Below are 12,961 nucleotides of genomic sequence, written 5' to 3'. Positions count from 1 at the left end.
TCTAAGAAGCTGGATAGTCCAGGGCTATCCCTTGAGGTGCGGGAAGAGAGGCGCAAAGAAGAAACCTGCCCATGGCTTCCTGTATGCCACTGGATAAAGGTTAATACCTTGAGGTATTAACCCCTGGCTCCTCCATGCACTTGTGTGTAATGGTGATGGCCTCTCTGGGGATGTAAGTAGGGAGGCCCAGGTGGCAGAGGTGACAGGGGCAGGGGTTGGGGTAAGCACTTCATTTCATCTGGGTGAAGTTGGTCTGGGTGAAGCTGGTCAGAGACCAGATAGAATAGGAACAGAGACAGGAGGCCGAGAGGACCTGAAGTGGCACCCTCAGCCATCTCTCATCTCTCCATCAGTGGGGTGCTCATTCCTTCCTTCTCTCAATGATTCAGCTGAACATTGTGCCATATATGATGGCTTGATTATTCTTGGACCACTTCTTCAACACTCAGGCACATAGGATTCCCTCCTCCCTTTTTCCCCCCTGAATGTAACCATTCCAAGCAACTGGCTCCCAGCTCTGGCATGGTGAAGGCAGGGCCTTCTGCCTTCTGTGATGCAGGGTGAGGCTCGGCAGCATGCCATGTTATCCTCTACCCATTGCTGGTCCAGGAGTTCTGTGATCTCGCAACTGCTGGGGCTCCAGCGCTTCTGTCATGTTGGAGTGTTCCACCAGGGGAACCCTAAAAAGGACCACCCCCCATCCATTCTGAGCTGCCTGGAGTGGGGACCTTGCCTGGCTCAGCTCTGATATGCCCATAACCATCTGCATGACAGTTTCTTTGTGCAGATTTGTTCAGTAAATTGCCTTGTGTACTATGGTGCATCGTCTGAAAGATCACCATTAATGCAAAGGTCTTGCTAGGTTTCAAAGATGTTCCCATGGGTCCCTAGCCTGTAGGATGATAGCAGATATGAAAACCGGTGAGGGCAGATGATGGAGCTGTTGGGAAAATCCCAGAGTTAGAGGGAAGACATTTGCCTGATAACTGCTCCAGTCTGTAGGAAGTCAGGAAAAACCTTTCTGCTTCTTCTTCTTTTTTTTTTTTTGGCTTGCCTTTCTCTTTTTTCTTCTGGCAAGTGGCAGTTGATTCAGGCTATGTTTCCAATTAGGACATATGGTAGAATTAACGAATCTCTTCCACCGTACGTTGCAGGCCATATTTAGTATGGAGAGGATGTGAAGTTTTCCTTGGTGATAATAATGCCAGCAGCTGTCATCCTTCAAGCATCTACTCGGTGTCAGATTGTGGCATGCATTGTCTCATTTTATCTTCATTGAGGATAGGTGAGGGTAGGTGTCACTATCCAGTGTTACCTATTCTGAGTGGGGGTTTTGGAAATTCCTTTATTCATGTTGGGGGTAGAAAGGAACTGGGTCCTCTCAGTTGCTCTGAACTCAGGCTGTGGATGAGGCCTGTGTGAGCAGTGGGTGCTATCAAGGAAGATCATGGAGGGATGAGGATAGGAGGGCCAGTACTCCAGGGAATAGAAACCCCAGCCAGGTGGTGGAAGGGGAGGTGGGCGGGGGGTGGGGGTGACTGGGGGACGGGCACTGAGGGGGGCACTTGATGGGATGAGCACTGGATGTTATTCTATATGTTGGCAAATTGAACACCAATAAAAAATAAATTTATTAAAAAAAATAAAATCAATTCTCAGTTAAATGACTACTGGTTAAAAAAAAAAAAAAAATAGAAAAAGAAAAAAAGAAATCCCAGCCAGTGGGGTGGGTCACAGAAGGGTCAGGATGCTGGCACTGGCCTGACCCCTGGGCAGACCTGTGATTGGGACCTCTAGTGGGACTTGGGGACAGTCATCCTTCTGGAGGCAGAACTTCTATCTTAGGCTGTCCAGCTTTTGGAACCATGGAGCTCCTTTGGAAGTAGAGTTTGAAGAACTGGGCCTGCGTTTTCTCTCATGATCACATTCCTGGGCCTGCATAGAGCATCCATTGGGGCTTGACTCTGTGCAAGGTCCTGGGGAGACAAAAGTAGAAAAGTAGAAGACAAGGAGTGGGTTTGTGTAACCGGGGTCCTGCTGCAGGTGGTCTGAGGCGAGTGGCCCTGAGCTGCTCCACCTGTGGCTTCAGATGGGGCCTCCTGTCCAGACCCCAATTCTTTAGCAGGGAAAGACAGGTTTGAGATAGATGATTTCTAAGAGCTGCCCCTTTATGATATGGAGGTCACCAATTCAGGTGCTGGGACTGGACAGGCACCCTGAGGTGGGGGGTGGCTGTTGGGGTCCTGCAGACGCAGCACTCAGGCTGGTATCACGTGAGTTCCCTGGTCTTCCAATTTTTCAAGAGAAACCAGAATTTAGATTTTGTGTGGTAACTCCTGGGTTTTCAAAACTGGTAACCAATTAAAAAAACAACAACACTCAAGGCTAAACAAGGCCTCTTTGCTGGTGGGATGTCCCATGGGAACCTCTGGCATGTCTGGGCTGAGGTTTGAGTTCGTGGATTATGAGACCAGATCTCTACAAGGAGAGAGGAGGTATCAGCATCTGAATTGACACTGCCCCTCCCACCCGTGCACTCTGTCTCCTTCCTTCAATGCTGCTTCCCAGCTCCTGGCACAGACTTGGTGCCTGGTGGACTGTCAGTAATTTCTGAGGAGGTGATTTCTTTCATACGTCCTCTGTGACTTTCCACCAGGGGTCCATAGCTCTGTGCTTCAGTGTCATGTGTAAAAGCATGTGTGAGTCCATGAGAGTGGTTGCATGTGTGTGTGAGATGTGTTAGTATGTATGAGTGGGTACGACTGGTGTGTATGTATGAGGGTGATTATGTGTCAATGTGAAAATGTGTGAGTGTGAATGTGCATGAGTTATGTGTAATTATGAGTGTGTATATGAGGGAACTTGTGGGTAGGAGCAGGTGTGAGTGTGGGTGAGTGTGCACGAGAGACTAGTAGTAGGAACAGGTTTGAGTGTGGGTAAGTGCAGTGCTGTTTCCTTCAGAGTCTGGGGTTGCTTTGCAAGCTGAGCACTTTTGCTCAGACTCCTGCTGGTTGCTGACAAGAACATAATTGTTCCATGCTGCCCATTCCCTCGGCTCCTGTCCAAGATGTTTTCCCCACAATGAAAGGGACTAAGCACTTTCACCACCTCTGGTGTCAAGTATGGGCCTGGATCCCAGTACCTCTGCCTAGACTGTTGCCCTTGGAGCTCTGCTGGAGAGGCCATGTGGGAGGCCCTGAGACCATGATAGGAGGGACACAGGCCTGGGCATGTGAGTGGGGACCTCCTGGACCAGCCATACTGCCAGCTGAGCACCATGGAGCAGCCCTAGTCAACATCACTCAGAGTAGAAGAATCACCCAGCCAAGTCCTACCTCAATTCCCAACCCACAAAATAGTGAGATATTCTAAAATGGTATTGTGCAAAGCCACTAAATTTTGGGATAGTTTGTAAAACAGCAAGAATAATCAATTCCTTTAATATTTCCCACATGGTAATGTGTCATATTTGGTAAAAGATTTCTTTCATGCTGCTTCAGTTTAGGGAAAACTATGGCAGCAAACTGTGACAATTAAAAGAAGAAGAAGAAGAAAAGAAGAAGAAGAAGAAGCAGCAGCAGCAGCAGCCGCCGCCGCCACCCAAATCTGAGTGAGACCCAGGCTAGCTCATTCATTTGGATTCAGTTCTAATGATGATTACTTATTTCCCCTGTTAGCAGCATCACTGTAACTAAAGTTAGCCTTGGCTCAAAACTCAATGTGTTATTTAAGGGTCCAAAGTAGGCAGCGGGGTGTCTGATGATTGACAACAGGATCTGCTGGAGCTCTGGCTGGCTCTGGGCCTGGCTCCCTTCTCTCTGGCTGCCTCCTGGGTGGCAGCATGGGAGCAGCAGCCCGTGGCCCTGGTGGCGCACAGCCCATGCAGACGCAAAAAAGCTTTCAGGCAGTTTCCATCCTCAGGCCAGGCCTTCCTTGATGCAGTGAGGCAACGCAAGCCCATCTATGCTTGCTGTTCTGAGCTAAATTGAGTTTCCCCCTTTCACATGTTGAAGTCTGAACTCCTAGCACCTCGGCATGTGACCTTATTTGTGTATCCGGTGTGCCTGGAATCCTTGTGAGAAGAGGAGGTTAGGACATAGATACACACAGGAAAGACGATGTGGAGACACAGGAAGAGGATGGGCATCCATAAGCCAAGGAGACAGGCCTGGGACCCATCTCTCCCTCATGGCCCTCAGATAGAACCCACCCTGCTGACACCTTGGCTTTGGACTTCATTGTGACAGGCACAGACTTGTATTGACCTGCATTCCTGGGCATCATGTTTGGTTACCCACTCACTCCCTACCCATCCATGGCCCTGCCCATCTTCTCAAGTCCCTTCCAAGCTTGACCCTACTCCTTCCCAGGATGGCACTCACAGGACTACACGTCACTCATTCCAGTGACTCTTTGTGTTACTCATGGGTTTTTGCCCTTTGTGGTATCATTAATGTGAGGTGGTGGTGGTGGGGTCCCATTAATTGGGACAAGCTGGAGTGACACTCTAGCTGGGTCCTTGGTTCTTCCACTTCTGTGTCTTATGGCCAAGAAATCCCCAGGGTGGGACAACCCAGCAATTCTAAAGCAAAGCTCTGCTACTAACCATTACTGGGCCACCCCCACATTACCTCTGACCTGGTCAGAGCTGCCCAACCTGATCGAGCCCATTTGGACCCACTGGACCCATTTGTCCTTTGTTCCAGCCAGGATCCTCAAGGCACAGTTGTCCTGCACATGAAGGCCAAAGCCAAGGCTGAGGCAGGATGGGGCCAGGCTGCTCTCTGCACCTGTGACCCACCCTGCAGTGGCTAACGGCACCCCAGCAGCCTAGCACACGGGGTTTCCTGCCTCTGCCTCTACTCCTGCAGGCCCCTTTTATGCTGTGCCCTCCACCTCCCACCCCACAAGGGCTCCCTTTGCCTTCCTCCTTCCTTTGGGTCCTGGCTGTCTCCATAGATGTCACAGCAGAGGCCTCTAGTACCTGCCCAGCTGTGTGGGAACAGCTCTCTGCTGATGCCCTGTGCCTGGTGCCATCACAGGTGTGTGGGCTCTGCTGGGCCCTGCTCAGCTCATCCAGGAGCACAGTCCCTTCTGCTGGGCGCCACCATAGGTAGGGTGTGCTTCATGCTCGGGTCACCGCTCAGCTGTGTGTGTTCCCAGCCCTTGATGCCACAGACCCTTGAGGCCAGTGTCCTTATTGCCTGTCACACCTGTGGTGACCCCTTCCCGAGGGCATCCATGGCACTAGGTCACTGGGGTTAGGGCTGCTCTTCTCCCTCAACTTGAGACAAGTGACCAGAGGAGGACACTTGAACAAGGAACCTATTGGCATCCGACCAGCCACCTGGGCCCCAGAGAAAGCCACTTGAAAGGGCTTGAGCTGGGCCAGTCAGGTTCCAGAAGTGGACACGGAACCAAGAAAACTAACAATCCGTGGTGAGAAAGGGATGGGGGAGGGGCTTCTGTGGTGCTGGCAGCCCACTTGGTGGGAGCGGAGGGGAAGCCAGCAGAGCACAGAGAGGGAGAGCAACCCTGTGGCCAGGGACCGCCTGCCTCAGGGAGGACCCCGCAGCCCATCTGTCAACCCCTCCCAACCCCCCTCCACAGGGCCTGCATGTGCTTGTAGGAAGGGCAACCTGGACCTTTCCCCAAGGTAGCCTTGGTTTTCTCCAAACCAGTAACCAGCTCATCCTCAGGTATTGCTCCTGCACAACTGGTGCGTGGTGGACCAGGACCAGCCCTCTGCAGAAGGGGTGAGGAGAGGAGGGATAAGGAGCACTGGGGGAGAGCTCAGCCTGGGGAAGTGCCGCTTGCAAGCACCTGTCCCTCTTCAGGCCCAGGAGCAGCTGGGGGAGCCCGCACAGGGGCGTTTTCTGGGCCTCCTCCCAAGATGGAGCCAGCTGTGTGCCAGGTTACAAGACTTAACAAAGGCAGGACTCTGAGCAAGGAGGCCAGGTGAGAATGTATGTGCCCCGGCAGGCTTGGACATGCAGACCACGATTCGTGCCCAAAAAGAGACCCTGAGGCTTTACATGGCCTGAAATCGGCAACCACCTAATGTCCATGTTAGAGGAAAGGCCATGGAAATTACGCAGCAATTCAAATGAATGCCATGCAGCCATTGCAGGGTTTATTAAACATATGAATTAACACCATAAAGTGCTTGCAATATGATGTCGAATATAAAAACCAGGCTATAGAATCATACCCAATCTTTGTAATTTTGCTTTGTTAACAAACAGAAGCTAAGCATAGAGAAGAGCCTGGAAGGAAATATATGAATGTATTTCCAGTGACAGTGATGGTAGTCAACAGTGAGTTTGAGTTTTAAATTTTTTGGGATTTTATGTATTTTCTATTGAGACAAAAGTTATTTAAAAAAATTAAGAGAATGTGAAAAGTAATAGCTTTTCTCTCATACTCTGTTGGTATGAGGTGGGTGTGAATGAATTCATGCTTCACATCCTATAAACATCCTGATCACGTCGAGGCAGAGCCTGTGCTGGGCTCAGAGGCCAAAAAGGGTGATACGGGGCCCCTGCCCTTGGGAACCCGCTATGTACTGGGGGCAGCTGACCCAAGACCAGGCCTTCCAGCTGTGGTGAAGGGGGGCAGGGGTGGTCAGGGGGTACAGAGAAAGCTTCGCAGAGGAAGAGGCACCAGAAGGGCCTCACCTGAAGGCAAGCCAAAGGTTTCATCATCTTCTTGGGATGGAGGCTCCCATGCGTGTGGTTCTCCTGGTTCCCTGAAGGAAAATGCAGCGAACTGCTGGCTGCTGTGTATTCTCTTTTCTCCTGAGACGGGTCAGCTGGGCCTAGTCCTCACTGGGCAATTCACCAGCTGGGGCCAAGAAGAAAGGCCTCTCTTGTCTCACCTGTGTAACTGGAGTGCTCGCCCACCTGCTGCAGAAGGCTTCCGCCTGGCTTCCAAGGAGGATGCCACGTCATACCAGGCTAGGGGGCAGCATCTCATCCCAGGGCCTGGTGCTGGGGAATCATGGAAAACATAGGAGGATGCTCCGGTCAGGGCTGCAGGGTCAGGGAACACCTGGGGTTAAGAGCTTAGTCCCTGCGCCAACTGCAAGTGTCCAAGGGAAGAGGCTGGCTACTGCTCACGCCTGACACCTATTTCACTGAATGAGTGAAGGGCGAATGAATAAACAGTGTCTGGTCTTTGGCAGATGTTGGTTTTTGCCTAAGGCTGGCCTGCTGAAAGACGCAGTAAATATGGCCTTGGGATGGTGACTCTAACTGCCTAGGGCCATCCCTGCAGTTCTGCCGGGAAGGGTCTCCCCGGGCAGCACTGGGGCGTCTGGTCTCAAACTCTTGAGCAGGAGGCAACGTGAGCAGCACTGGTTCCCAAGGATTAATTCTGGCCTCATAGGTCCCTCTGACCTTCCCCACCCTCACACCTCTGCATGTCTGGGGTCCCCAGGGCTCCAAGGTGCTTGCCGGTGGGGTCTTCCCTTTCCTGCTCCCCTGAGAAGCTGCTCTGTACATAGGGCCCTCGTGAGGGTGCTCAGATCCCAGAGTACACCCCATACTTTCCACAGGCCCACAGAATTCCCAGGGGAGCCTGTATAGGTGAGAGTCTCCTTCCTCCCTGTTCAGGGCTCAGAGCTGGACAGGTGGCACCTGTCTGCTCACCTCGTCCCTTGTGGCCAGGCAGCCCCACCTCAGCCCCAGCCTGGGAGACACAGGTGTAGGTGGTGGTCAATGGGCTGTTCCCCAAATGCCTGGTTTTCCACCTTCTGGCACAGGGCAGGGGAAACTTCCTGGCTCCCCTGCAGTTTGTGGGGAGCGGGGAGGGGCGGGAGGGGGCCCAGTGCCTGATTCTGGCTTAATTGTGTGCAGAAGTGATGAGTGTAACACCCAGGCTGGGCATTTCATTTCTGATGTCAGGCCCTTCTGATTCTTTTCCTCTTTCAGTGACCAGCAGAATTCCAGCTGGTAGCCCTAAAACTCCACTTGGGGCTCAAAACCGCATTCTGTGGCTTTCACAGTGTGAGCAACGCTACAGCTCTCGGGTTTGTAAGTTTCTAAACGTAGACTGTCACCTGTCCCAGCGCAGGCACGACCCTGACTGCAGGAGGCCCTGTAGAAGTCACATCTTGCCTGGAAAGGAGGAGCTACTTCTGCTGAAGGGGCCCTGGTGACTTCTCTTGTTGAACCTTTTCCTTTTACAGAAGGGGAGACTGAGGCAGGAGATGGAAGGACAGCGTTTTAGGCCACAGACTGTTGGCGGTACAACTGGCACCGGGTCTAGGCATGTAGTGTTGGCACGCCCTCACCCCTTATTTTTTGCTGAATCATGTTGCCTCCGGAGTGGGTTTGTGGAAATGCTTCCAAAGCAGAACAGAAAAATGAATGGCCTGACTTTGGGGTGAGGGAGAGTTAATAAAGTAAAAAGAATTCTCGTTGAACACTCATTATTAAAGTTAGCCTGAGGCCAAGAGGGTGTGTGCAGCTGTTGTCACACAGGCTGCAGGCTTCCTGGCAGGAGGGACAGCCGGGTGAGGCCAGGACAGTTTTGCACCATGTGGACAGCACAGACAGGCCAGTGAGGAGGGGAGACAGCAGACCCCAGGGGCCTGGCAGCCTGGAGGGATGGGTGAGGGGCTGCCTCGCTCACAGTGTGCCTTGGCTCGGCCCTCCCTGGACAGCCCCCGGCACTGCATCCAGGAGGCTGTACCAGTCCTGTTTGAGAGGAGGCTTGCAGAGGTTAGGTGACTTGTCCAGGCTGCACAGCTTGTGGGTGGCAGAGCTGGAGTTTGACACTGGGTGCTGTGGCCCTAGGATCTGTGCATTCTCAGGGTCAGCCCATGGTGCTGTTGCAGAAAGCCTGGTTTAGCATCCAGGTTTTGCCACATTTGGGCACTGCTTTGCTTCTCTGAGCCTCTTTCCTTGCCTGCCTGTCAGGTGGAGGTGCTCCCACTAGTTTTGCAAATGATGTGTGGGAATGCCAGGCACTGCCCAGAGTATGGTAGGCCCACCCTTGATGTAATTTCAGAGGCTCTAGGCTGGGGCAGTGCAGTTACTGGGTTCCTTGGAGGTTTCTCAAAAGCACAGACTGTCCTAGAGATCAAGTACTTCTACCCAAGGGACCTGTGCGGGTGCCTGCACCCAGCACTTTCCCCAGAAAAGAAGCCTGTTTTCCCCGAGGCTCTGTGGGCAGTTTGGAGAAAGGAACAGCCCCTTCTGGGAAGGAAGGAAGAGAGGGTGGTGGGAAGAGCAGCTGGGGCCTGAGCACAGAGGTCAGGTGAGGGGAGCAGATGATGCCGGGAAGAGCATATTGACTTCCTCCTTTTAAAAATGGACTCAAGTGCAATCATTTATAATGTGCTCTCCCCACTGCTGATAATACCCATTTCCATCACTGTCGGGGAAATGGATTTGCAGCACTCTCAGAAAAAGAAAACACATTGCTTGAGATGTGCGAAGAGAGCTTGGTTCCATTCCCAATTCTTTCTGGATAGCCTGCTGGTGGCTGTCTGGGGACAGAGGGCAGTGGGCTGTGCTGGCAGGGGCTGCTTCCAGGAGGAGGGCTGCATTGAGAACTGTGGCCATACCATATGGTCAGCCCATGGTGGGCAGGGCCTCCGAGGGGGTATGGATGGAGCTTGGGGGTCAGGAAGCCACCTGGGAGAGGCAGCATCTGAGCTGAGTCTCAGAAGCAGGAGTGGCCATGCAGAGCATTTTCTGTGGAGAGATACCATCCCCAATGCCTAGGACAAGAGGCTCCTAGCAGGGAACCAGGGGAAGCCTCATGTGCCGGGGACCCAAAGGGTGAAGGTGGGAAATGGGGTGGCTGGCCAGGTGGGCAGGGATGGTCCTTTCCTTGCTGCCACTCTTCAGGGGCTGCAGCAGTCCGGTGTGGATCAGAACACCTTGGGAGACCAGAGTGGGTGTCTATGTGTAGCCCTTGCTGATCAACCCAACATGCTAATCCTGGGCCTGGAGCTGGTCAGAGGGAGACTGACTCGGGGGGTCACTCTTCTGTTTTCCCTAGGTTTGGCCTGAGGTGGTGGGGGCAGTAGTCGGACACCAGGCTTAGGCAGCCATGGCCCCAGAGCCCATCCCCTGCCTAGCCACTGTTTCTCCTGCCAGCAGGGGTCAGGAGATGCCACATCAAAGGAGTGTCTTGGTGTCCGTTAGTTCATTCACTCATTTATTCATTCATCCTCCAGAAGGTCTGCCAGGTAAGCCCGTGGTGAGCTGGACTCCCAGCATTAAGGATGGCATGTGGACAGAGACAGGCTTTGGAACCAGCCAGACCTACAATCAAGTCATACACACTAGCGAGTGACTTTGGAAAGCAATCTGAGATCTCTGAGCCTCAGTTTTCTCAACAGCAAGATGGTATTAACCTTGTTTAATGGTTATGGGTGACTCTAAAAGTCGCTGGCAAGTGCCAGGCCATCATCTGGCCACAAGGAGCTCAACAGGGTGTCCTCCATTTCCCTAGACACAGTGGGAAGGCTGAGCCTCAGGGCCTTGGCACATGCTATGTCCTTGCCTGGAGCAATCTTATTTCCTGACGCCCTGGGGTCAGCTCCTAGATTCCCTTCAGATGCTTGCTTAGCTGTCACCTGCTCTCCTCGCTCTCTTCCTGGTCCTGTGCACATTGCCGTCTGGTGTACTTATGAACCTCATGAGGGCTGGGGTTTGTTTGTTCCCTGGGTCTCCTCTATACCTGGAACAGTGCCTGGAACATCGCAAGGGGTGAAGGGACATTGTGCAAGGGCACAAGCACGCTGCTTGCTACCCCCAGAGCCACAGAAACAAGGGCCCAGTGTCTTACTGGCAGGGGCTCTGCTAATCTTTCTGAGCCTCAGTGATGTGAGCACAGAAAGCACTGGGCTTTGAATCAGACAGAGGTGGTTTGTCTGTGTGTGTGTGTGTGTGCGTGTGTGTGTGTGTGTTGGGGGAGGGGTGCAGTGTACTCTAGGTCTCAAATGAATGAGGCTCTATCCCTTGGTCCGAGGGAATATAAGGCCTAAGTGAGGCAAACCCTCCAGGATGACACCAAGCCCAGGCTCAGGCAGTGACTTTCCAGGAAGGGATGCCCTGGGAACCTCAGAGGGGAGCTTGGTGGCAGCTCTGCTGGGGAGGGCTCCTCCTTCACCCCAGTTTATGTCCATGAGACCTGGGCTCCTTACCGATGTTGTCCTGGGGATCCTGAGAGCTGTTCTCCCCTGGACATTACAGGGGACACACAGGTGAAAGAGGGCACCTCCCTTCTAATGGAGGTGAGGTACAAAGGGACAGAATCAGGACCCCGCCCCCACCCCCTCTGAGCACACTTAGCCCTCCCCTCGATGATGAGCAATATGGTTAAGAATACAAATATCCTGGGAGAGGGGACCAAGCTGGTCTGAATCTCGCCCCCGCTGACATGCTCTGTGACTGTGAACTAATGACTAGGCTCACTGAGCTTCAGTTTCTTCATCTGTGCAATGAGCCTGGTAACAGCACCTGCCTCAAGGGGCTCTTGGGTCAGGAGAGCACTGTTTGCATGCATTGTGCTCATTAACTGTTACTTATTCCTGTTATTACCATAGGGATTCAAATTCATGGTACAGTTTAAATGAGAGGTACTAGAGCTGTTCCTGAGGCCCTTTTGGGAGGGAGAGACCGTGAGAGGAGATCAAGGCCATGAAAGGAGGGCTGTGGCCCAGGCTACCTCCGTTCACCTTCTCAGGCACCCACTCTGTTTCCATTCTTTGGGAGAGGAAGTTCCCAGAGTTAGCCTGACGGTAGACAGAGGTGGGGGAGTGCAGGGCGTTTTTCTTGGGGTTGCTGAGGCAATGCCACATTTGCCAGGTGTCCATGGTGTGTGTCTGGTTCAAAGCTGGGGCTTCCATCCCCTCCTCTCAGGTACCCAGGCCTCTGGTTTCTGGCTTCCCCCAGACTCCTGGGCAGGGCATCCAGCAGCTCCAAGCTGGGCAGTGACCTGTTTCTGTTTCTTGGCTCAGAGAGCTGTAGTGAAGATTCACTCCCAAGCTGGGCCGGAGGAGAGCATGAAGGAGAGACTGCTGGTGCCTGTCCATAGGACGGAGCCGCCACAGGGCCTGTGCTGAGCAGCACCACGCGTGTGCACACATCTCCTGGAAGGAGCTGGGCCGGCCTTGGAGGGTGAGAAAGGTGGGCTGCATGAGGGAGGTTGGGGAGATGCAGTTGGGAAATGTGGCTTCAATGCTTGGGCCCTGTGGCCCAGCTCATGGCTGCCTCTTCTTCCATTGGACGGTGAATTGGAGAGCCGACAACACGTAGAGAACTTTCCTGACTCAGTTCTGAGGCCCGGAGTCCCTCTGTACACAGCGGTGGTTTTTCCCATTCCCCCAGGGGTCACTGGTGAGGGAAGCCAGTCTTGTTCCTGTATCCTTGAATCATTCTAACAACCCTGTGTCACCCCTCACCCCCGCCTCTCCCATCTTACATGAGAAAGTGGGGGAGGTTGCTTGTGAGCGGTAGATGAGGGCCACAGTCCCGGGCATCCTGCACTTGGAGGCACCGCCAGTGCAGCTCCAGGCTCCAGCAGTGGCTGCAGCTTTTGGAAGGACTGTATTTGGATCTCTGTCCCACCTCTGCTCCCAGCTTAGGCCCCTACCCAAATCCCCAGGCCTCTGCCTTGTGTAAAGAAAGGAGTGCCACAGAGAGCCAGACGTGGGCTCTGGGGAGCCATTTCTAATGGGAAAACATGCCCATTTGCCTAAATGAATCAAATCCATTTCTCTCCCATACATATTTCATGGGCTTCCTCTCTGTGTAATTTAATTATCACTGTTGTTAGTGTTAATGTCCTGGTTGGTGCAGCTCTGCTCCTCAGATCCTTGGAGCCTGATAGTACAGCTGGGCTCCGAGGAGGAGCCAGAGGATGGAACCATCTCTATGGCAACAGGATGCAATAATATTTCCCAGTGATCTATTGCTTTAATCTTGAGGGCTCTGAGTATATT

At 52.9% G+C, this 12,961-nt stretch overlaps 1 long non-coding RNA gene across 11 annotated transcripts in view; it reads left to right on the top strand.

Moving 5' to 3' along the window:
- LOC140611797 (uncharacterized) overlaps positions 1-12,961 on the top strand; it is a 50,988-nt gene extending 38,027 nt beyond the window's left edge. For 8 of the 11 annotated variants that reach the window (XR_012013034.1, XR_012013033.1, XR_012013029.1 and 5 more), the window contains 2 exons: positions 3,501-5,699; positions 5,838-7,182. This is a non-coding gene — a long non-coding RNA (uncharacterized lncRNA). Of the gene's footprint in view, positions 1-3,500; positions 5,757-5,837; positions 7,183-7,931 lie in introns of those variants that run through there. The other 3 variants (XR_012013026.1, XR_012013027.1, XR_012013025.1) reach the window with 3 other exon arrangements.

This window comes from Canis lupus, chromosome 20 (genome assembly GCF_048164855.1).
Source record: "Canis lupus baileyi chromosome 20, mCanLup2.hap1, whole genome shotgun sequence".
Classification (NCBI taxonomy): domain Eukaryota; kingdom Metazoa; phylum Chordata; class Mammalia; order Carnivora; family Canidae; genus Canis; species Canis lupus.
Note: the sequence above shows the minus strand (reverse complement) of the source record. Positions and strands in the feature narration are given on the sequence as shown.